We start from the raw sequence: 26,110 nt of genomic DNA, 5'->3' as shown, positions 1-26,110 counted from the left end.
GCCGAAACAAATGAATTCACTTTACGTTATTTCCTCCGGGAAAAAAACTGGATTTCTTATTATTACTTGTCCCATGAATCTCAAAAGGGAGAAGGTTTTATGACGGCGATCCAGAGATTCACCACAGCGCAACGTCAATTTTAGCATCCTAATGCATGACTGTAAAAACCCTAAAGAGGGACGAATGTGATTTTCAACGGTAAAAACAATCGTTCGATAGGGTTGCCCGCTACAAATCCCTTCTCTCATCTGATTTCTGGCATCTGGGCGGCGGGGGAAACACTGTTTGCAGAAATTTAATGAGTAAATTACAGTGAATGTGATGAGTAAGGAGGACATCCTGCCTCCCCGTCTCATCCCCCTTGTGGAAACGCCACTAAATTTGCCCGAACGGCCATGACGCGCAAACAAAATGGTGTTCGGCGGTAAATAAAGTGGAGGTAAGCAGAACGGCGTGGCGAAAATAAATGAAGTTAAGTGAGGGGGGGGGGCGGGGGGGGGTATAGCGGATGTGCGAAAGGAGGGTAGCAGCGCATTGGCGGCAGCTTTAATGAAGGCTGTGAGGATGATTAATGAGCGCGTGATGGTGCGAGAGGCAAAGGGCGCCTCCTCCAAGAAATGATGCTCAAAGGAGGCGATGACAAAGCGAGGTCAAAAACAACACAGATGCGACAGAAGTGAGCGACCGATCCCGACTTAACCTCCAAGATCAAACCCGCTGATTCAATAAGCAATCAATAATTGGCTACAACGGTGATCAGTGGGAATTTGTTTGAAAAACTCTCACCGAATGTTTAGATTGCATTTTGCATCCCGATATTTTCATCTTGACTTTACGCGTCATTATTTCAATATTCGGAATGAAGCCTGTTGTTAGGGGGTGTGCCTATCCAATGGTGAGTAAGGGTTTTGTTACCATGACGACCGAGCCGGAAGTAGAGGTCGAACAAGGTGAGCGGTTCCTACTAGAGTGTGTGTGAGTGCCTGTAAAGAAAGTTATTTTCATTATTGGAGGAAACCCTTCATTTGACTTTGGGTGTCTTTTTTTTGGGTTATGTGAGTGTAAAGTTATTTTCGAGTGTGTGAGAGGTTGTGTGGTGTGTATGAAAGGGATTTTTCTTGTATTTGTCATGCGAGATATTATTTGTGGTGTAAGAGGATTTTTGTTGGACCTAAAAGAAGGTTTTGACGTGTACGACTTAAGCATCATTTGTTATGTGAGAGTTTAAAGGTGAGTGACTTTTGGGTGTTATTTTTTTTTTAGCTGTGGGGGGGATATTTATAGTTGAGAGTGAGTGTGGTTTTGACCCATGTGAGATTTTTGTTGAGAGTTTTGATTTGCTGATAGTGATTTTTTTTTGGGTGTGAGTTTTGTGTGAGAGTGAGTGATTTTTTTTTCCAATACAATTTTATTTATAAAGCACATTCCGCAACTGACAGTATAACAAAAAATAGCAATAATACAACAAGAAATACAGCGAAAGCAATAAAATGTGTGAGAGTTTTATGCTAGAGTTTTTGTGCCTTTTTTGATTATTTTTTTGTGAGTGGGAAGTTTTTGCTGAGTGTTAGTGGGGTTTTGTGGTGAATATGAGAGTTACTCTGGGTGGGGAAAGAGTTTTATAAAGAAAAACAATTCTAATGTGAGATACGATTTTGGACCGTTTCATGTGAGAGAGGTTGTGTTTTATGTGATAGTTTTGGGATGGGAGACAGAGGGGTGTTTTGGTGCATATGATTTTTTTTTTGTAGTTTGTTTTGTGAGTGGGAGGTTTGTGGCAAGTTTTAGTGGGGTTTTGCGGTGAATGTGTGAGTTTTCTGGGTTTCGAATGAGTTATATGAGATTTTTCAAATTGTGAGAGATAATGTATTTCTGTGTCTTGTGGTGAGTCTAATAGTTTTTTGTTTTGTTTTAGGGGGTTCACGAGTTTTTGGGGCTTGTCGGGAGTTTGTTAGTGTCAGAGAGAGTTCTTTGCTTTGTTTTATGAGAGGTCTATTATGTGCGAGAGTTTTTTGTAGCCTGTGAATGTTATTTTTGGTCAAAAGGTCTTTCCATAAACATAAAAACAGTCTCAGTGGGTAAATCTAAACCGATCTGGGTTTTTCCATCCTACTTGAGCAGTATGAAATGAGGTGGAAATTTAAAAGCCAGCAAGTACAGAACACGTGATATTTGTTTTGACTGATTTGGGTGAGGTCCTTTTCTCAGTTAGGCCTTGTTTGACTGCATTACTGTTGATGTAACAAAACCGGACAAAGGCGACGCTTTTACACTCGCGTGATTCTCAATGAGCCGCGCAGTCCGAGGAAATGACATTTTCTTCTTCAGTACGTCTCGGTGTGAAGAAAAACAAGGTGGCGCTTGAGTCAGGAAATGATTCCTAATCCTTCCGCTAAATCAGATTTACCTTTGGAAATAACTAAAAATAATATTTAATAAAAAAAAAAAAAGAGATAACACAAATTTTCTCTCTCTCTCTCTCTCTCTCTCTCTCTCTCTCTCTCTCTCTCTCACAAACTCTCTCTCTCACAAACTCTCTCTCTCACTCTCTCTCTCACTCTCTCTCTCACAAACTCTCTCTCTCACAAACTCTCTCTCTCTCACACACTCACACACACTCTCTCTCTCATCTACCAATCTATCTACCATAGAGATGATTCATCCAAATGCTTTGCCTCAACACACCCCACGTCTATTTCAGCTCTCGTCGGATGGATTTTTCGATTCTATTTTTTTTTCGTGCGCTCTCAGTCGATCAGGAAGCACATCCTGTCCATTATCGCCGCTAATGATAGTGTCAGGCTACATTCACGGCGCCGTGCTCCGTACAACAAATGTCCTATCAGGAGAGTCTGATTATGATATTCGACACCCGAGATTGCTGGCGGCTTTCTAAAATAAAATAAATAAAATAAGTATGAGGGCTGGGCTGGACATTTCTGAGCAAAAGGTTGCTGAGTGAACAAGCACATCTGCTTCACAGTTCAGAGGTCTCGCGTTTGAGACTGGGCCTGGCACGCGCGTGTATATGGAGTATACATCCTCATATAGATCGCCGCTCCCTCTCGACTCGCTTGTTTGTGACGGACAGCTTTCAAGCGGCAGACGACAAGCAACCACCGCGGCGGTGAGCACGACCTCCGCCTCTCGTTGACCATTATCTTGTCAAAAGGTCATTGTGGTATGACTCATCCACCTGCTGTGTGTGTGATGGGAATAAATTAAGGCGGGGGCGAGGCACAAAGCATCGCGGGGGAAAATGGCAGTTGCAAGGCGACGGATGGGTGAGCGTGAGGAGCAGATGTCGATGCTTGGACGTTTGCCTGCGCTCGTATGGCTTTGACATACAAATAACCGAAGCGCTGATACATAGTCATAACACAAGTTCGCCATGGGAATGGGCAAATCCATTCAATCTTGAGGACATAACTTTTTAAAGTTAAATACAACCGAATACTATTTAAATGTTATGATGGACGGATCCAATAAAAATATGCATGAATAATCAAAGTCATGACCCCGCCCCCTCCACAAAAGCAGACGATATAATTAGATGGCGCTAAAGCGGACGTCGATTTGCACCTGTTTACTTAAACAATCGCCTCTCCCGGGCTGCCGTGCTCACAATGAGTCCGCAGTTGATTTGAAATATGCTAATCAGGCCACCGCTTCAAAGACAATGCAAAGATGGCGGTAAGAAGATGATGAATTCATGCCCTCCGAGGCATGGCGGAAAATGCGAAGACGCGCGGGTGAGGGCCGGAGAAGGCAGATGCTTCTGTTCGCCAAAGGGTTAGCCATGCTGAGATTTAGCGTTAAATCCTGAAAATAGCAATAGAGAAGAGGATTTATGCTCACCACAGGTCATTAATTGTTGCGATCGTAAATCTCCCCCCCGGAGATGATTTCACACTCACCTCAAGTCGCTCCCACTTTCATTTTATTTGGTATTATAACAGAAAATCAAACCTAAGTGCAGTAAACATTTCACTTATTATTTCCCACATAATTCCGCATGAGCAAAGTAATCCGTCATAAGGTTCTTATTGCCGCGCGGTGACGCCGTTATTCTCCGAACATTAGCGAGTCGGCGTCAGATGAGACGCAATGGAGAGCAGGCGTCTGCTTAACTCATTCACTCCCATTGACGGCTAAAGACGTCAAAGATGCATTTTTTTTTTTTATTCGGCTGGTAGTGAATAAGTTAAAGAGGAAGTCTGATGGAATTTATGAGAAATATGAAGTCGGCGACAGTATGCAATTCCGCCGACGGCCCGTTGTAGTTCAACGGAGCCGACAAAAGTAAGACGCCACAAGACTGTTCACCCAATCGGCAACGAGGTGACTCAAAGCTAAAAAAGAAGATTGTAGAACATTCTCTATCCCAGGCTTTAGTCCTACTTGCAGAAATAAGTAGACTACATCGAATAAGCAACTAATCTCTTGTCCTGACATTTGGATTTTGGGCTGTTTTAGTGCCGCTTCTCCTTATACCCGGAGTCAGTTTGAAACGTCACATATTTTGGAGAAATCATTTTTACACTTTGAAAGTCAATCAATGAATATAACTGGGAGAAAACAGTCTTGTATTTCTGAGGGCTGACGTCTAAATTTTTCATTTTCGAATTTTGCACCACCGGAATGAATCACCTCCTTGACCATAATGCCAGCTCAAAGAAAAATGAGAGCCCGAGACACATTTGTCATCCTCACCGCTGCCTTATATTTGCACAAGCTTACATTTACCTCCCCTAAGGCGGTGATGTATTTGCACACTGCAAATTGTTTGTTTGCTCTCTTTCTACTATCCTCATTCATGGGTCAGTTTCCAACAAATATAGGAGGAAGATTCAATTCAAAGGCATATTTTCTTTCACTAACCCCCCTACCCCCCCCCCCCCCACTCCGAAAAAATATTGCGCTTTCTGAAGTAGGTTGTCCAGCGATGTGGACGTAGTCAAGCAATTTTTTAATTGTTTTTTTTTTTTTAATGCAGCATACGCCACCATCATCGTGTGAATGAAGTTATAGAGCAAAAGCACTTTGGGAGGTGCTTTAAAAACGAAACGCATTTAGGGAAGCCTGAGGCAAAAAAAAAAAAATTAATTAAAAAAAAAAAAAAAAGCTCCATTATCCCTTTATGGTACGATATAATTATAAATAAAATAATAATTATATATATATATATATATATATATATATATATATATATATATATATATATATATATATATAAATAATGGCAAGAATGGATTTCAAGTGGTGCTGGTTCCAAGAAAACGACAAAAACTAAGCATATTTTCCCTCATGGCAGCAGTACTTCATCCTCAAGACTTGGGTGCCCGTTTGAGACGAGGACGACATTTATGCTAACGGCTAGAAACAGACAGTTGTTCAATGATTGGCTGACGGATAATTATTACGAATTAAGCTGTGTCGTCTGTCATGATCGGACTGTGCCATGAATGGTCAATTTTTCAGTCAATGTTTTATCAAGTCAAATAGACAACAATGGTCTCAAGTGGCATGAAAATCAACATTCCTCCGAGAAGCCAAACAGAAAGCCGTGACACGGAGGTTAAGGCTCCAACTTCCTCCCTTTCTGATACGAGGCGTATAAAACACCGTTAACTAACACTCACTCCCCTCCGAGCATCGCAGTTAACCGAGAATCAACACCAACTGTCAGTCAACCGCAGTCTGCCAGAGTCCGGTGCGTCTCGTTCTCATTTATGACGCACGTCAAAACTGGGCTTGAAAATGTGCTTACGATGGCGACCGTTATACAAGAGCATCGATCCGCTTCGGTTTGAGTGAGACGGTACAGCGGGAAAGTGAGGAGGTCTTATAGCTTCTATTACTAGTATTGATCAGAGGTGGCTTTCCACGATGATTCCATCGGTCACTTTCAGCGGCACCACCGCCGAAGGTGAGCGTCGCCTCGGGACAAGAGCGATGTCGGCTGTCATGCAAATGGCGGCGAGGGAGGAGGAACAAGCATACGTACAATAGGAGCATTTTTTTTTTTTTTTTTGCGTCTTGCAGAACAAGTGAATGGCCCCATCAAGAAAGCACCATTGAAAGCAGTCATTTTTTTTTTTTTTGCATTAAATTTCCTGTTGGATCATTGCCTCGAAATGACTTATACATGCTGTAACTGCTTCTCACTTACAGCACAAAAGCACATTGAAATTGTAATGACTCTCTCTAAACACTTTGTTCCGTTCAAAGTCACCAATTAATCCTGGTACCGGATATACGTTTATGATGCTGTAATGGAAACGTCGAAGTATCTTGAGCAAAATACTCAACGTCCACTAATGGCAATGCATCTAATTAAATTGTCTGAGAGTGTCGAAGCACTTTGAGCACCGTGAATGTACAGAAGCGCTATACAAAGAGGGTCCGGCGAGAGAAAATTAATTGTGAGATTAATTACAAATTGCATATTCGGGAAAAAAAAAAAAAAAGAAAAAACACATAAGTCCACTAGCCTAATGCTGACATGTTATTGGCAACATAAATAGGCTGACAGTTTGGTGTTGTAGTGTTTTTATTTAAAAAAAAAAAAGATTTATATATAAAATTAATATTAGTATGACACCTAAGTGCAGATACAATTTACAATATTTATTTATGTATTTATTTGTGAATTTATTATTTATTATTTATTTATTTAATTTTTTTTTAAATTTTAAATTTTTTACATTTTAAATTTTTTTAAATGTTTTTTATTTTTTTCAATTTTTTTAATTTAAAAAAAATTTTTTTTCAATTTTTTGTTTTTTAGGAAAGAGCTGTTGCTCACTTTTTTTTTCCCGGTGCATTGTGCCAGTAGAAAAGACGGCAGAACACGTCGCCAATTTGCTTCCACTAAAGTCAGTCAAAATATCGATCGCTTACTCCCATATAGACAGCCATCGCAATATAGTTTATTGATCACCCCCACCGCTACCGCCCTGTCATTTCCGACCTCGATACCTCTTTATACATCGAGTTTATGAATAAACGAGCAGAAGGCCTCGGTCATAAAATGACAACTGTTCCCTGATGTTATCATTCTCTGTTGACTGCTTCGGGTAATGAAAGTTGTGTTGGATTTGTTACACTTGGGAGCCACGACTGACACCCAGCCAAAGTCAGCGCCGAGGCTTAATAACTGTCGGAGCGCCTGAAATAATGCGAATATCTATGCAATGATTATGGTTCAGAGATGCCAAAGTGTCACGATGTCACCTTATCAATTAAAGTCGCATTCCCCCCGCCCCCCTCGGCTATAAGAGGTACATTTTAGAGAAGTCAATCACAGCTAATTAGTCTCAAAAGCACTTAGCCGGTCTGGCTATATTCGTCTTGATAACATTATTGTATTCTATTATTAAAGAAATTGAAGGACACGCTTAGTGAATTGAATGCAAGTTCATCCACACATTGTTTAGCGAAACATATCGAGGGCATGTTAGATTTTCAACTTGAAAATTAAATCAGCAATTTGTGGGGCATTTGGATGGAGCGTGTAAAGTGTAGACGATTAAATAAAAAAAATTAAAAATGGACCAATTATAATTGAAGTATGAAACCAAGGCTGAGGCTGCCATCCTGTTTTTAATGTTATTCATAAATATTCTAAATATTTTAGTTTGGAGTTTGCTTCCAATTAGGGCCCCTTTGACATCACAGTGCAGATTAATTTTTTACTAAAAGAAAAAAAGGGGGAAAAAACAAAACGGTGCTTCCCAATTTCCACTAACCAATTACCAAGTGGAACTTAAAATACTTGGCATCAAAATTAGCGTCAAACTTGACCCACTAGAGGCGTGGTCCTCAATCCTGTTCCTCGGGGTCCGGCTTCCTGCCTGCAAGGTCTGCAGAAGCTAGACAACAATCTTGATTATTTGAATCAGGTATGTTGCAGAAGGTAGAGATGGAAAGCAGGCAGGACACCGGCCCTTGAGGAACAGGATTGGAAACCCTCTGCACGAGAGCATCGGTCCTCAATCCTGTTCCTCGAGGGCCGGTTTCCTATTTGAATCAAGTGTGTTGCAGAAGGTAGAGATGGAAAGCAGGCAGGACACCGGCCCTCGAGGAACAGGATCGAACACCCCCTGCACTAGAGCATCGGTCCTCAATCCTGTTCCTCGATGGCCGATGTCCTGCCCGTTTTCCATCAGTTAATCAGCAAGATCTGCTGAAGCTACATAGCGATCCTGATTATTTGGATCAGGTGTGCTGCAGCAGGGAGAGATGGGAAAACAGGAATGGCTCTCGAGGAACAGGATTGAAGACCTCTTAGTGTCCTGCCTGTTTTTCATCAGATAATCAGCAAGATCTGCAGAAGCTACATACCAATCCTGATTATTTGAATCAGGTGTGTTGCAGCAGGGAGAGATGGGAAAACAGGAGTGGGCCTCGAGGAACAGGATTGAAAACCTCTTGCAGTAGTGGAAGGCCAGACTGAGCGCAATATGCTCCCTTTTACGTGTTCCATGTTACGCGTTTAAAAAAAACTAAATGTTTCCAGCAATTAAGTTGCGCTGTTTGTTGTCACTCCGATTGAGATGAATTGGGCACAAGACAGAGTGTTGCAATTTGCGCCCCTAACCGAGGATGTGATATATGTCGCGAACAACACGCGGTTCAATTAGTAGCGCGTCTCGTACAGTTGAGGCACGCGCTAAAGACAAACTCGAGTGCAATCCGACATTCCCGCAACGAGGCATTTCCTCATTGGGACTTGATTTCAATTGGAGTTGGTATCGGTTTGATTTGATTTGCGCCTCCGGCTGTTGCGCGAGAGCCACCCTATATGAAAGGAGGCATCTGCCTGAGCCGAAAAACACTCGAGCATCCGTCTGGAGCATCTGCTGTGCTGACAGGTGGAATAAATCACTTGCTCCACTGCAGTCTTTGCAGCACACAGAAGTCGACGCTGGTGTGGACTGCAGCAGCTTTCGGCCGTGGGCATTGTGCCCTGCAGAATACTGGCGAGGTAGCTCGGAGATGCATTGTTTAGAAAAGCGCCATTAGTCTTGCTGAGAAAGCACCCATCAAACTTTTTCATCCCCCCCCCCCCCCCTACGCCTCGGGTGTTGATACGATGATGATGCAACTATGTTAAGGCTTTTCATCTGAACAGAAATATGTTATTGATTTAAAAACAATACTGTGCACTGCTTAATCGTTTTCAAAACATACTGGAATAATTAAATTAGGAGGCATTAAACAAGTAAAACGAGAAACAGTCGCAATAAGTGCTAAAGTATTGTACTTTAAAGTTAAATACAACTGAACTGTACTTAATTGTAATGTACAAGTTTAAAAAAAAAAAAAAGTGATGGCAAATGGGAAAAATTTAATGACCAAATGGAGCTTTTGACTTTCATACTAAAAAAAAAAAAAAAAAAAAAAAAAAAAAAAAAAAAAAGAAAAAAATTAAATATCAATTAAAAGCGCCAGTATTTTTTTCCAAACAGATGCAGAAATTAGTTTCTTTCACTTTCTCACACGTCCTCACAGGGCTAGACCGTGTACACATTCATATTTTTAACCAGCATCGGTGGTGTATATCATTTTTTTTAATGAACTACAGACAGATTTTCAACTGCGCTTGATTATGTTCGCGCCACATTCAACTCAGACTCCTCCCACTATCCCATCTAAGAAAATCAGAGCCTATTAAAAATATTACCTTCCGCAGGCGGGAGAGTGACGCGCATCTGCCCGCCCGATTGACATGCACTTCCCAAAATTGAATTTCTGTACTGCAGCATGCCATGCATTACACCACAAGAGAATTGCGCCGTTCATGCGGTCCAGTCAAAGTCCATCTAACAGTCGGGTCACTTCGGTTTATTTCCAGAGGGTCGCTTGGGATTTATACACTCTGGCTATTTACTGTGCGCTTACTTCTTCCAGGCAGGGAGGCCCAGTCGTGGCTCTAAATGGAGGCTCGCCAGGGGGGGGATATCGGCGTGACAGATGACAGCCTGCGAGCTCGCTGTAAGCGCATCCGACAGCAGCGGGGGTGAGGGGGGCGGGGGGGATGGATAGATGGATAGAACATCTCAGGGCTACGCCCCCTTACATGTCATAGCTAGTTGAACCCAGAGCTCTGACCTCTGACCCCTGATAACATGTCAATTCGATGCCAAGGTCAAAATGTTTCGACCAATCTGGTTTCTCGGTCGCGTTCCTAAAACGAGAGCCGACCGACGCATGGTGACTCTCTCAACAAAATATTACGAACACTCATCGTCCACGGTGGGTCGGTGGAGTGCTGTGGAGTTTGTCGTTGGAAATTGGGGTGATGAGCGGCGGTCAATCCAATCTGCACACGCCGAGGAATTGGGACAACTCGCGCACAAGCCATTTGGAGAATACAACAAGTTGACTCGATAGGCGCAGAATTGGAACGCTCCGAGCAATTTCCTGTGGCTGGCACGACGGCTCCACTGGATGGCCGCGGAATAGACCAGACGATGTCTATCTGTCTTTTCAAGTGTTTGGCTTCATATACACTCAACTGCTAAGTGTCGCTCGTGTTGACTCGGGATATTAAATATGGATTTTTATAATAAAGCACACTTGACAAGCCGACGTGATAACATACTCGGAGCGGACACTCTATTAGGTACAGCGGCGCAGTCAAATCGGATCTAATCTTTCACCAGGATTTGACTCTGGAATTAATAAATCCACTTTAGATTATTTTTTAGGGAAATTCAAGCGAATTATGAACAGTTCTAAATATATTCAAGGATTGCATGCCAGGAAAGCCGGCTACTTTCATTGTGGATAATCAGACGGAATTTAATTTAATTTCTGAACACAGCCACCTACCGAGTGATAGAAAGGTGTGCACACTTATGCAACCACATTTTATCAGTTTACTTTTACAAGAACACGTCATAACAATGGTGGATTTTTTTTTTTTAATTATCTTGCTTCATTTTATTTATTTATTTATTTAATTTATTTATTTATATATTTATATATATTTTTTTAAATCAAATCACACAAATCCAAAAAGTCAACGACCATTCTCAAAACGTCTCCGTGTCTGGTGCACGATCAGACACACAACACAATGAATTCATCTGAGCTGCGCATTTTATTCGCCGTTTGTCTCGGGACCTCGTATCCTGAATTTGTGCGCTGTGTCCAATCTCTCTCGGCAAGAAATAAACTCCAAAGACAACACTTGGAGTGCCGCATTGTTTATGAACGTAATATCGAAGCTATATGCCATGGCATTGTTTCTGGACGAGGCGGGCTTGGACACGAGCACACTCGTGCTGTTGTTTGTCACGGGTCTCCCACTTTCATCATTTTTAATATCCGCAAACTGATGAGGGAGACAACCTCGCTAATGCTCAGTCAGATTAGTCATAAATCACCTGCCAATCACGCTGCAGCCAACGAGCAGCCGGAGAGCGCGGCGGCTAGCCGAGGCTACGGGGTTTTAATCTTTTATTTGGAAAAGTTGCTTGACACTTAATTAGCTGCTTGAGATCAGACAGGCCCCTTTTGGAATTTCACAAAGCCTTTTGCAACTTGAAATAAGTTTTGTTCGTGCGAGAGGCCTTTCGGTAGCCGACTTAACTGTTACGAACGACACTTAAAAGTGCGTGACGGTAAACGCAATCATTTTACGTTAGATACTTAATAATCAGTCATAATCCATTTACGACATAGTAATAACATATTTAAAGAATACCACATGCGTACCAATGGCGGCTGACACTAAATAGTCTGATTGGCTGTTAGCTAGCAAATCAGCGCATAAGATACAAGTTGACTGAGGTAGAAGACGAAAGCAAAGCTACCGTGTTACGGTTTCAGGAATGGCCCACACACAGTGCAAATATCAAATTGTCACGAGCTTAAAACGGTCTCATCTTTCAATATTAAGTTTTAAACCAGACATCGCTTTTAATTATTTGATGACGTGTGAATTCTGCGATTGAACCCACCCCCCCCGCCTTCACCCTCGCCTCGTTTTCCGTCTGACTCGGTTCGTATCAGCAAGCCAGCATACCGGAGTCATTCATGCAGCCCCGGCCATGTCTAATGCATTATTGCACAGATGTTAAGGTGTTGTTGGAGGATGACTCTGTCACGTTGGATCAGCTGATGAGAGTGAATCAGAGCGTGAATCAGTCCCGCCCTTTTTAACTCCAGACTCAAAATGACTTTTGGATTTCAAATTATTCATCGGGCCATTTTTAATTTACTCGTGAATTATTGACATTGCGTTAGACGCTTGTATGTTAATCACCCTAAGTGGGCCGGTTGGTACAGTCCAATTGCATTAGGCCCAAATGGGCAAGTCACTTCTCGTCACCAGATGGTTCGGCAATGTAGGAAAGAAATGAGCTCGCTATGTGTCGGAAATTGGCACGTTGTGTTTTTTTTTAGCGGATTCACGTCAGGCGGACACGTTTAAGGATTAGTATCCCTCGATGGAGGGCGACGCGTCCAAATGTGCCATTGTAAAAGTTTTACGGGGCATTTTTAACATTCATCATTTGCATATTGTCAGTCATTTGTAAATGAAATTCAACGTGATTACATTCGTCTCCGATAGCGACGCCCACAGTCTACAAATCTTTTATAGGATGTGTTTACGTATGAAATTGCAAATAAGCCAATCACAGTGTCCTCGAACCATCCCGTTTAAATATTTCGGAATATTCCCATATCAACACGAACATGCTAAAAAAAAAAAAAAAAAAAAAAAAAGAGACATTTCAACATACATGTTCAGAACAGTTACAAGACTTGTTGCATTTGTTCGAACTCGCTTAAGTGTGACGGCCAACATACTGCTGCCACCCACAACGGCGTGAGCGCCCGAGCATTCGTTTTAGTCGATGCCGAACAATCTGTCACACTCGGTTGTCTCCTGCCTTGAAAACTGGGACAGTTCCTTTGAATTGCGCTGTAATTGGATTCTTTTTGCCCCCCCCCCTCCGAAAAGAATGGTTGCCACTTAGAGGGCCTGTTTCTAAATATAAAATAAAATAAAATAAATATTAAAATAAAATAAAAATGATAAAAATAAAATATAAAAAAATATTAAATTAAATTATGCTAAATTAAAATAAAATAAAATAAAATAAAAAATAAAATAAAACAAAATAAAAAATAAATAAAATAAAATAAAAAATAAAATATAAAAATAAAAAGAAATTAAATTAAATTATATTAAAATAAAATACAAAAATTTCTTATATTAAATTATGCTAAAACAAAATAAAAAAATAAAAATAGTGGATTGTCAGTCACTGCAAACGCAAAGCTTGACGGTTGGATGAATGTGTTTTGGCTTTCAGGAGAAGAAGGCTTACGTTTGAGTTTTAAGTGACCACTGTAGGTTCCATATCCCAGAAATTGCGCTAAATCCTGACACATCCCTCTAGCAGAATAAACAACTAATTTCTTTTTGAAATCCAACAGGGAGAAGCCATGGACCGCCTGTATCACCCACGCAGCTAACCGCCATCGCTCGTTTGCCGTTTACGCACGACCGCATCCGATGAGACAATGCGATCGAACATCTGTGTGGTTAGGACTTTTCTCGCCAAGGAGCCGTTGGGATGTTGTTGCGAACGCATGAATTTGTAATGGCGGGCGTCTGAGGTCGACACATTTGGTAGACGCGATTTTTATTTTTTTTTTTCCCTTATCGCTCAGCTCTCGGTGGATTCGTTTAGAGCAGCTGTCTCACACGTTGGCCTCTCTTTAGCGGCTATCCCAAGTCGCCGGGTTGGCCCCGTGCTAACTGCGGAGCATCTAGTATAAAAACAGACATGACCTGCTTATTCGGGCCAAATAAAGTTGGGCCGGTGGAGAACATCTGTCACTGAGGATATGGCGCAATTAAAAAGATGGGTCAAGGAGTAAAAAAAAAAAAAATATGATGGGGAATAACGGCTCGTGTTCATGTGTGTAGATAAGAAAGTGCAGCTCTGCTTACCTTTTGGATTTGTCATGGCAGTCACGTTGGAACTCCAATTTGAAGTCTATGGAGCAGAAAAAAAAATAAATAAATAAAAGTTTGTCAATACGTAAAATAGACAGCCTCCACTGTAGGCATTTAACAAAATATTTTTTTATATAAAAGAAAAAAAAATGAAGGAATGAACTTCAATTTTGTGGAAAGAATAAGGTAATCGCTATAAACATTAAGTCAATAATATTTGAAACCAGCATTTAGAGTCGCTCATAAACGATGTGGCAAATGAGTTTAAATACAACAATATCCAATGTGTCCCTGCTCCATTTTAACGACCCGGTTGGTTTTTCAATCGCACCGCTGGGCAGAAAAGAAACGATATAAACAGAAATATTGGGTTTTTTTTTTAAACTTTCTAATTATGTCAAGCACGTTGCTCCTTGAAATGATGACGTACACGCACCTAGAATAAATCCTTGAGTCTCTCCAGTGAAGTTGCCCCCCACCCCCCCCCCCTTTTTTTTTTTTCGATTGCATGTGATGAGCTAGACCTATTCGGTAAAAAGTTGTTCCGGGGGATGTGTGAAGTCCCTCTCTGAGGACGGCGCGATTATTAAGTCGGCGCACCTCCGCGATAGACGCTGAAACACGAGCCGGCAACAAAAGGCTTCCTCAAGGTTGCGCTGGTTGAACGTCTAATACCCCCTTCAGCAAAACAGGAGAATGGCCTTTAATTAAAAGAGCGTGCTTTAGTTGTATTGATTAACCCGGTGGAATAACAAGGCAGAGGTAATCCCGTGTAGCCGGCACATCATCAGGAATTCAACCTTTATGAAATGCAATATGAGCCTCTCTGATCTGTCGACAGAATGCGATTATTTGATCAAACGGGGAAACCGATGTCTGGGACCCGCCGCAGAGCTGAATAGGACTCATGTGAACAAATCAAGAATAAAAAAAAATAAATAAAGGCAAGTGACCCTTGCACACATAACCGTTGTTGTAGAAAAGTGCAAATCTTGATTTGTTTTTCTTCGTATTTTACTTTTATATATATTTTTTTTTTAACTGAACCACACTGCTATGTATATTTTAAAATACTAAAATAGGAAACCCTGTCAAGAAATAAGGAAACAATATATTAAAAAAAAAAATAATAAATGAAAAAATATAAAGGAGATAGAGAGAGAAAAAAGAGAGAGAGAAATGCAAATGTCATTTTTGTTGCGAGCGCTCACACATTTCCGCAACAGAGACTCTGCACGCTTCGCTTTTGAATTGTTATCAAGGCAACTCGCAACGCAGTTCATCCACAATTCGAATTGCAAACGGCCGCATGACTAGACGGTCGGCATTTAATGAAAACTGACAGCTTCACTTATGTATGGCGCCCATACAGTCCAGCGATGACTTCTTTCCTTTCCTGCACCGCTCGACCTCACTAAGCAGCCGCCGCATTTAAACATGAACGGGGGAAGCAAACTGACGCACATTCGGCTGCTTTTATTATTTTTTTTTTTTTTTTACTACGGGAAGACCAGACTACGAGCGAATGAATTCCGCAGTGGCTTTCTCATAAAATAGCTTTTGCAGTTAAAATGAAATAGCCAGAAGGCAAACATATGCCCTAAAGTGAGGAAAAGCCCACCGTAGTTTGACGTGGAGTGAAAAAGTGGAAGAATGCTCAAATGATTTGCAAGCTTTTTAAACGTTCATGCAGGGGGAAAGTGATCAAACCATAAACCGAGACTGACTGAAGTATTTTATCATTTTTAATAATTTTTTTTTTTTCAAGTATCAGCTAGTCTGTAAAGACAAGTAATGCATAGTCATAGCAAATATAATTTATTATTAAACCACAAAAGATCATAATTCGCCCGCAAACTGCCCCTCGGATGATCTATAGTATATGCGCAAATAATCTACAGCGCATTTGCCGGGCCAACCCAATTCAACTCCACTCCCATGTTGCCCGGAGTCATAACACCGGCCTCATCTTTCATGGTTTTTGCAATCCAGAGCGTCTCCCGGGAGATCCAGCATCCTGCCCTTTAGCCCAGATGACATTAAAGGCGATTTTTGGCCAAGTTCCGACTGACAGTCTCCACTTGCTCTTCAAATTGCTTTTAAAAGTGACCTATATCAGATTTGTTGCCATGTGGAGACATTGAATAAATTTTTTGGGCTATTATCTAAACAAATAAAAGATCCGCATGTTAAAATCCAACCGTAAAAGTCTAGATTCCATTCAGTCTGCAAGAAACCAATTACAGTCAAGCTGCTTAGAAATACCTCAATGTGTCCCTTAACCACTATTGTCCTGGGCCTTCCGGTGAGAAACTCATCAAAGTTCAATTCCCATCAAGATCTCGTCAGAACCACTCACCACTTTTAGTCTGTCATAAGTCGAAAGCACATTTCAGCAAACCCTTTCATCACGACAATTTTATTACCAGGTATCCCCGTCTATGAAGGGAACGCAGCCATTCTGACGCCCGTCGATCACTTCCCGAAATGACTCGTTTCTTCCCTTTAGTCGAAATTGCCCCGCTTACAAAATTGATGACATTGTCAATCGGTTCCATCCGAGACATCATTTCGGGCCGCAATTTATGTCTCACTTCTGGGAAGTTCTTTTTTTCCCAAATGGCCGTCTCGGGTGAATTAAAAGTGTCGTCTGAAGCAAACGCAGCATCAGCAAAAATAATTAACATGCAGCGGTGCCTTGACTTACGAGTTTAATTTGTGTATAATTTGTGTTTTTAAAAAATAAAAACGAGTACTCTTGAGCAGGGGTGGGCAAAATCTTTGATTGGCGGGCCACAATGGGTTCTAAAATTTGACAGAGGGGCCGGAACAGGAGCAGATGGATGGAGTGTATTGGTAACCTCACCCCATCAGAGAAAAAAAAACAAAAAAACATTTGATTTTAAATGAAAATTAACAAAAGCATTCCAAATAAATATTTGACACACCACAATATTTAGAAAATAAAACACGAACAAAGTTTACTCATTTAATTTTCTTCAAGTTTGGAGGGCCGGATTAAAACGTTTAACGGGCCGCAAGTGGCCCCCGGGCCATAGTTTGCCCACACCTGTTCTAGAGTATTATTTATAAAAACATACAGCATTAATAATAATTTCATAAAACGTAACAATGCATATAAAATGCCCATTGACATTGCACTCCTGGTGTACGCACCTCAGCCACCAGGGGGCAGTATAATACAAACATACATAAAACACAAAGAAGAGTTTTATAGTAAAAACACCAAGTAGTAATATATTTTTATTTTTTTGCAGATCTCAGTACTTTATATTTTCCCAATGTTTTACAATGCTATTTTTTGAAAGAACAAAAATGTTACAAAGACTAAAATAAACTCAAGCAAAATGTAATCTATGTTTGTGTGCTTTCGAGGCTTTTCTGCGTTTCCCTTCAGATTGCGCCACATCAAAAATCATCAACGAAAGTCTGACTCTGCAGTGGCCGTCTCAGTAGCCTGATGAGGCAGCGGAGTCGCCGTGTGGATTTTTGCCTTCATTTGGCTCTCCTCGCTCGCCGGTGCCGAGACTGAGATCAGCACTGACAACACTTGAGTAATAGCACCCCGCTTTGGACGGGAATCTCATAAAGCTTCCGATAGGGCCTTCTATCTCGCCGTAACTAGGATGGATATCTCCCCTAGTGGAATTTAGACAGTTTATTTAGGCTCAAAGGAAAACACGATGCTTCTGCCCATCGACGCCGCAAAAGAGAATGTTTTAATCCAGACTCGGATTCACTGCTTTGCAACTTCAAGGGAATGAACAAATAACCGAACCTTCCTTATGACTAGAGACGTACGGTGCAGTATAAAGTAAGCTGCAGAGTTTTGCTTTTTTTTCACCGTACATTGATAACCGTAAAAAGCAGATTGTTATTTTTGGACATTTAACTCCTTTACTGCCATTGACGGCTAAAAACGTCAAAGATTTTTTTTTTTTTTTTTTTCCCCCTAAATCGGCTGGTAGTGAATGAGTTAAATATTAGCGAGAAATTCCTCTTTGATTTTTCAAAGAGGAATTGCTCCCGAATTGCTCTTTGAGTTTTCAAAGAGGAATTGCTCCCGCTTTGGACGTGCCGCAGTCCGTAGAATATTAATTTACAATTCCTAAATAATTTAGTTTGATGCCCGCTGTAGAATCATGTAGAATAACAACTGAATTGGAATCTTCCTGAAAAGTTTCTAATAAGGTTTAGTAACATATGAGCCACATTTGAAGTGATGCATGAACGATCATGCCCTAATTCAGAGACTCATTAGCCGCTACCCCATTGCCGATTGGAAACCTTCGAAAGTCCGTGAAGAGCCGTTTCTCTTGTTAGTTACCGCAGAAATGCCAACGACTCGCGATTTGCGCGCGTCCACATGTCCGGTCGGAAAGTTTAAATGTCAGCCCTGTTCCAACGTGTCCATCATTGGCTCGTTCTCGCAAGTGCACATACCTTGCAAAAGTGGTGAAATGTTTTCTAATTGCGGATGGCATTCAGTAAATGTCACATAAACAGTGAAGTTATGGAATGTTTTTGTTCACAAGGGGGCGGGAAGGCGGCGCGCAAACCGATAGCAATGATGTGCTATTGCTTAGAAGTGAATTAAATGCGGCGCTACGCAGTCAAGTCTGCTGACCTATCCACTCGGAGCTTTATTTGCTTTTTAATTAATCTCCGGCCTTTAATTAGCCTCTATTTTAATGGTGTCACTGTAAAGTATTAAAAAAAAATAAAAAATCTCTTTGCTTAGAGGGACCCGTGAAAAAAATATATAAGAGCGACTATAAAAATCCAAGGCTGCGGATTTCTACAATAGCCGAGGAGAGAGGGTCGAAATCAAGAATCTAGAAAATAAAAATAAAAAATGGTGGTCAAAATGTGGTCCTGGGTTTTTGTACAGAAAAAAAAAAAAAATCCCGGTGTGACTTGGTCATTCATTTCCCGCGATGGATACGCGTTTACCCGAAGGTGTTTCCTAAATTGAACAAATGCAAAACAGACATTTGCGTAAGACATTCTGTCAAAAGGCAGACCTTCAAAATAAAAGGATGCAGTTTGAGAACCGTTTCACCACATTTTCTTATGTCACTTGGTGGTTTATTTAACTATTAAAAAAACTAAAAAAAAAAAAAGAAAAAAAATAGCTTAGATGTGGGTGTTAAATAAGCCAACAAATTCTTTTATTTTGAAGGGCTGATTTTTGACAGGATGTTATGGCATTTTTTGCAAATAATGCAACATATTTTGTGAACATTTTGGGGGTGTTTTAAAATTGATTAATTGGATTTACATTCTTTGATTTGGGAAATATTGCTTGGGTTTTTGTGCAATTTGGCTTTAGTTAGACTTCCTGGGACGGATTAATCACGAGAACTGAGGTTCCATTGCACTTGTACTAAAATACGGTAATCTTGCCGATGTATCTTTGTCACATTTACAATACGGCATGTACTTTCCATTGTCACATTGTAATTCTTCTGTTACCCTTTCGAGCGTGATCTTTCAGCAGTCACAAGGGAGCGTCACCGCCGTTGTCAGCATGAGAGCAATGCGGCGAAATTAATCGTGCAAGACTCTGGCAAAGGCATTAATTTATCATGTAAAGGTATAAATTACAGGGAAAAAAACCCCCCAAAAAACAGAGGCACATTAATCTTCATAGGGCAAAAAAGCCAAATCGGCAGAAAATGAACACGCCAGACTATGATTTGCTCAGCTATGAGCTTTTCAAATTTCTGCATGAAAACTCTGAGTTTAATAAGAATTAAAATGTACGTTATCAAAAAAAAAATTTAAAAAAAAAAAAAAAAAAAAATTATATATATATATATATTCATTATTATTATTATTATTTTTTTTTTTTTTTAAATATATCATAGGGTTGATCTTCCACCATCGTCATTTGTTGCTAGGCAGAATTGGGAATCAAAAGTGATTATTAGACACAATGAATTTAAGTGTCGATTACTTTCAAAAGTGCGCCGCGGGTGTAAAAATTTGACATTCCAGTCCGCGTGAAGGGACAAACACAACTCAATGAGATTTGGATAAAACGGGTATGACTTCATGATATCAAATTTTGCTAGTTTGTCACTATGATGAAGTGCAATGGCACAAAAAAAAAAAAAAAAAAAAAAAGACCGGCAAATGGAAACAAAGGCTTTTGCGCTCTGGGAAAAATTCCATCTTCATTGCAATCACCTGCCTCACAAAAACTTTGGTTGATGAAAGCAATTACTCATAATGAAGATAAAATCCACTTTCCACAGCCAAACATCTATTAAAGATTAAGATTAAGTTATATCACAAACTAACGCCACGGTTGTCAAAAAGTTTGAAAGTTGTCGCCGGCTTATTCCTGTGAGAGGCAAAACAGAGCTCCTTTTTCATCTACCGGTATTTTTAAAGGCATACCGAGTGAAATGCTTCGTTAGATAAGAAGGGCAGGAGTCAGAAAAATCAATACATTTCTTATTATCTCACTTCTACAGGACGAGGCGGGGAGGGGTTGGGGGGGGAGTGAAAGCCCCCAAAGCTGCTTTTAGCTGGAAATGACCAACGGCAATTAAATGCATAATGAATTGCGTCATGTCTTCTTTAAAGCTGTTCATTTTCCTTTTCCTCAGCACGCCTAATTAACTTGATTAGTTCCTTTTGGGGTGTATCGATCCGTGGCTCAGGGACCGTTTTAGTCGGAGGCGTTTACGCCCCAAAACAGGTCCGTTACAACTATATGGATTCATTTGCCACATAAAAAGACAAAAGGAGGACTTTTAGTTCATCTTTTGGCGTTAGATGTAAAATCAAAAAAATGGGACAAAGAAAAATGGGGGGGGGGGGGGGGGCATTGGTGGGTCAATTAATTATGCTCAGGAAATTCTGTCCAAAAAGCGAAATTAAAAAAAATAAAAAAACAATTCTTATGGCAACCCGTCTAGGCGGCAAACATGATGGCCAAAATTAATTGTGCACCTAAAAAGTAGCCAAGTCGTCAGAATTGAGCTAATAGCTCACTGAAAAAAAAAAATGCTCTGAAGAGAAACGTGCAATCGGTTTCGTCAGCAGCCCGTTTAGGCCGGAATAAAAATCCAAATTTAATTTTGCCCCTCAATGCCGAAATCCCCAAATTCACCTTGAAATTTGCTGTCCAAAAGAGAGCTGAAAATATCACATTTCTAGTTTCGACATAATTCACGCCGCATTTCATTTTTATTTCCTCAAAATTATTTGACTTTTTAGTCTCAGTCTTAATTTTTCTTTTAATCTTGCCTTTCTCATTTCATTTGACTTGCAAACATTACAAGCATATTCATGCTAAACCCAAAAATATTTCCCAGAATATTTTTACAATTCATCATCAGTTTATGAATACTTTAAGTGTAGCATTTTTACTTGACAAAAAAAAAAAAAAAAAAAAAAAAATTGTCAATTTAACTCAAATCAAAGCCCGTGTAAATCTTTCCACAAAGCGACAAAAGTAGCGTCATGCAAGAAGTGCTTCTTCCGGTTAACCTGCGGAATATGAAAGCATTCCGCCAGTGTAGATTTACGACCGTTCCCTTGGCTGTCTGTATTTCACTGAAGTGAAACTGACAAAAGTGGACTGGGGGGGGGGGGTGCGTCTATCTCTGGTGAACGTGCGGCGCGCACTTCTTTATTGAATAATGCAGCAGAGCCTTTAGCTCAGCAGTCCTCCCTAATGTAGCCAACACTAATTCTCCAGGAACATCGCAAGCTGACTGCACAGCGTGAATGTCTGCTTGTCTCTGCCTGATATAAAGACATAGAAATCATTCATGTTCACTCAGCCGTTGAATTGACTCTCACTTTTTTTTTTTGCAAGGGATTTATCGACGTACAGTGACGGACAAGGTTGCTTTCAGCTTGTTGGAAATCGGAATATCCACTCATTTTGGTCTCACTGAAGCATGGACGTCTAAATCTTTGAATGGGGCAGAAAAAAAAAAAAAATGGTGGTTTTATTGAGTTTCACATAAACAGAGGTGGCTCTATACACCTCTCATCATCTGAAAACTGCATTCTGTTAATTAACGCTCGTCTGATTTGGCCACGGAGACCCAAGATGAGTTGTGACACCATGGCGATTGCGATTTATCAAGAGTTGTAAAGTGATCGGTTCCTTCTGAAGCTCCAAAAATATTTCCCCCCCCCCGACGTTTAAGGTCGCATGAACAGGGGTGTGTAGACTTTTCACATCCGCTGTACATGGCATGAGAATTCAAAGGGTTTTATTTGAGGGTCGTTCTCAAATTGTAAAAATAAATAAATAAATAAATATCGCAACTGGTCTTCGTTGAACAAATTCCGCACCAGAGAGATCCATTTGTTTTTAAACACCCCCCAGAAAAAATAACAAGGGAAGCAAAAGCGACTCACGCGGGGATCACACCGTGCGCAAGAATGGCAAATTATGACGGGATTTGAGCTCCACATGCCCGTGGGGCACCAAGCTGCGTGTTGATGGCCCATCAACACGTCGCCGTCAAATACACAAAGAAGGGGGGTATCGATTTTGGGGGAAGAACTGAGAAATGTTCGACTTTGGAGTATCTTGCTTGTGTGTGTGCAATTGCCTCCAAAGTTCAGTTCACACATCCATTCAAGCAAACTTTAAAAAAAAAAAAAAATAATTTGCGTCGACTAACTCCCATTTCCAGACCACCGTTGGTGTATCAAAGCGCTAAAAGTAAAAGGTTGCTGTGTTTATTCTCACGGTGGGTCCTTTCTGTCAGCTCGACCGCAGGTAAGTGGCCGCCGTCCAAAAACATCCGACTGTAATGCCCTTTGGCTGCAGTTCACCGCTCGCGGTAATGGCCACTGGCTGCGGACGAAGTTGCCACTTTTTTTTTTTTTTTTTACGTGCACTGGCCTCTATACAGCTGTGCATGTGCCAATCGCGCAAATGCCAACGAACAAGCGTGCTAAGATTCTCGCTGGGCGCGTCTGCTGTGGGCTTGGCCTCCAGAATCCACAGTTCATCGTTGCAAGCATTGGAGGCTGATAATGGAAACAAGAGAAAGTGGGAAGTGGATGTTAAGATGTGAAGACACAGCATCTGCTAATTTAAGGCTGTCAGACCCTGGCGCTCATGCAATGGAATATTCTAGCTCAGCTCGGTGCAGAGCAGAACATGCGTTTGGGAACTTCAAGTGTCTCTTCACAAAACTTTGAACTGGCTATATTTTCAAAAGCATCAGGTGCAAACAACACTGCTCATCATCACAAGAACACCATCCCTACAGTGAAGAAAGGTGGAGGCTGTTTTGAACTGAATTTCATTTGGGGATCATCAGAGGCCCTCTAAAATGCCTGGATATTAATTCTGAAGGAGGGGGGGGTGCACACTTGTGCAAAAACGCTTTCAGTTTATTTCACTTGCCTTAAAGAAAAAGTGGTTTTAATTATTTGAGTTGTACACATTAAAGGTGACGGTGGCGGACTAAGTTTGGAAATGATTTATCTTGGGCTATTTTTTCCCCACATTTAAAAAAAAAATAAAAAATAATAAAAAAAAAAAATCGGAATTTTGACAGGGGTGTGTAGACTTTTTATCCACTGAAACTGCAGTATGTCGATAGTATTTTCCCTACTGTCAAATTCTTCCTGTGGCTAACTCAACCCCCCCATAGAGGGGCCAGTTCGGGCCCCCCGGGCCTTATATTTGAGACCTCTCTCTAATTGCTGCAGTCACAAGGGTAAGACTAAAACATTTAGCTTATTTTCGCACTTATCTACCTTTAAAAAACATCAGCCCCTCCGCAGTTTAAAAAAAAAAAAAAATGACTCAACATTCCATTCTAATTGCATTTTGATGGCATTATATGAAACGCGGACGTCATCTTTTTTTAGGAAGTGACCTGACATATGGTAGTTATGGCATGGTTTTGTGATCACTCAGCCCTCATCTCGGCGTTGGCTTTTAATGCATTTCCCAGCGTGGCATAACGTGACAAGACGGCGCTGCCATGCATTTTCATGTCTTATTTAACGCACACTTCCGGCTTCTATATGGCCTTTATCAATTATTTAGGGGCACTCTTCAAATGCCCGTGTGGTAATTAATTTCAAACGCAGCTGACAGCACCCTTTGCAATTCCATTTGTCTTTACAATAAACCGCAAGCCGCCATTATTGTTTTATTTTGTATTTTTTTTCGTACGTTCATAAACGTCGCGGGGGGGGAAATAAAAAAATGACGTGATTGTGTTTATTGTTTTATGTTAATTTAATGATGACTGTTGTAGTGCCCATTGTTCTCCCATCCTTCCTTCAAGTCCTCCCTTTGCAGTAAAACTTTCACGATTCCGACCGGATTGTGTTAAGCTCAGACCGACCCGAATGAGGGCAAGCGCTGATTAAAAAAAAAAAAAAAAAAAAAAAAAAAAGGGAAAGGAACATATCATTTAACAAAACGAGCGATAACATGCGCAGAATCGGAATACGATCAAGTGCAAATACCAATTGTGCGCCATCGCGACGGTCAGCGCGTGAGATAGAAGACCACCCGAAGAAGAATGGGAGTCAATGATTTGGAGGGAATTAATATTAATGAGTTAACAAATGGGGTTTTCAAAATGCCAAGCTCAAAGGGCAAAGAGGCAAAAGGGAACAGAGACCCGAGAAAATGATGTTAAATGGAAAGGCAAAAGTGCAATTCGGGGCTTCCGGAGAATCATTTACGACATTCCGAGAATGGGTGGCAGAATGGAATTGTCTTTTTTTATTTTTTTTTTTTTAATTTATTTATTTTTTTGGGGGGGGGGGGGGACGGCTGATGAGATAGAGAAATGTATTATCTATGAAAAGTAATCCACCGAAAAGGGAATTGTCATTACGACGAGGAATGCTTTGGTGCTAAAAGTATTTCGAACCAAGTGGGAAATGCAATCTTATAAGAAAAGGCCCTCAAAAAAAAAAAAAAAAAAAAAAAAAAAAAAAACAAGCCAACAGATGGTGAGTTAATTTAACACTTGAATATTGGCTGCAGCCACGCTATCCACGCATAATTAAAAATACTGCTGTGATACGATTGGATCGCCTAATTTAACTCCCAAATGTGTTATTTCCCACCTCAAAATCACAGTCCAGTGTTAAATACTTTTAGTACCGTTTTCCCATAAATCTCCAAACGGCAGGCAACAAAAGCGAGTGCACAACGACATGAAACTTATCTCGAGGTTGGGGAAAAAAAAAAACTCCATTGGTGCTAAAAACGGAAAAAATATTTACACACTCGTAGTTTGGCAATGAGCGTTGCATCAAAAACCTTCTCAGATGAAGACATTTTTCACCGATTTACCCGCCGTACCATGCGTTTAAATCTTTTGATCCGAGCGGTGATTAGACGATCCAAAGCTAGCGAGGCTAACCGCTGCGTAAATCGAAATCCCAACGGACAACGGCTGATAGGAAGATGAGACGTCCGTATTTTTGCACTCTCCTCGTCTCAGCGTGGCATCGAGCAAAGAGTAAATTAGAATGCTCGCAAATGGCTTTCTTTTTACCGATTCCATTTGTCACGCATGACGGAATCACCCGCTGCTAAGACACCTTAGGAAAGTCAATTTTTTTTTTTTTTTTTTTTTTTCGGGCCGACCGACAGTTGCCATTCCTCGCTTAGAGTCTTTTCCTTCACGCGACCCGCACCCAGCCGTGACGACCATAATAATCCCGCCCGAATATTGCTTTTGCCTCAGGTTTCATCCTAATTTGCTTAACATGATCAAGCCAGTCTCCGTGGTGACCCATTTGGAAGATGATCATTTAGTATTTCTTAGAGGTGTGAGTTGAGGCCTATTTAACACACACGCACACACACACACACACACGCGCGCGCGTGCTAAAAAAATATTTTAGGAAGCTCATTTGCCTCTTGACATAAATCCACACACCCTGACATGTTTAAAACATTTGGCCAATCTCCCCGCAGGCAGGAATGATTTTCATAGAAATACATATTGTTTGTGCATATAAACGTGATCGTTCATAAATGAGCGTTTAAAAATCAATTTAGCGCATAGCTCGGTTTGGGCCATCTGCATTTCGTTTCGCATGTGGAGTTGGGCAGGTGAGGCAAGGCGACCTCGGCAAAG

At 40.9% G+C, this 26,110-nt stretch overlaps 1 long non-coding RNA gene across 1 annotated transcript in view; it reads right to left on the bottom strand.

Annotated features, from left to right (window-relative positions):
• The window catches only part of LOC148341520 (uncharacterized), a 67,017-nt gene that overhangs the window by 26,612 nt on the left and 14,295 nt on the right, over window positions 1-26,110 (bottom strand). The window contains exon 5 of the long non-coding RNA XR_015842353.1: window positions 13,980-14,025. This is a non-coding gene — a long non-coding RNA (uncharacterized LOC148341520). The remainder of the gene's footprint in view (window positions 1-13,979; window positions 14,026-26,110) is intronic.

Source organism: Idiotropiscis lumnitzeri, chromosome 2 (assembly GCF_059441095.1).
Source record: "Idiotropiscis lumnitzeri isolate Australia: NSW breed Sydney's pygmy pipehorse chromosome 2, RoL_Ilum_1.0, whole genome shotgun sequence".
NCBI lineage: Eukaryota > Metazoa > Chordata > Actinopteri > Syngnathiformes > Syngnathidae > Idiotropiscis > Idiotropiscis lumnitzeri.
This window is presented reverse-complemented; position numbering and strand designations above follow the sequence as displayed.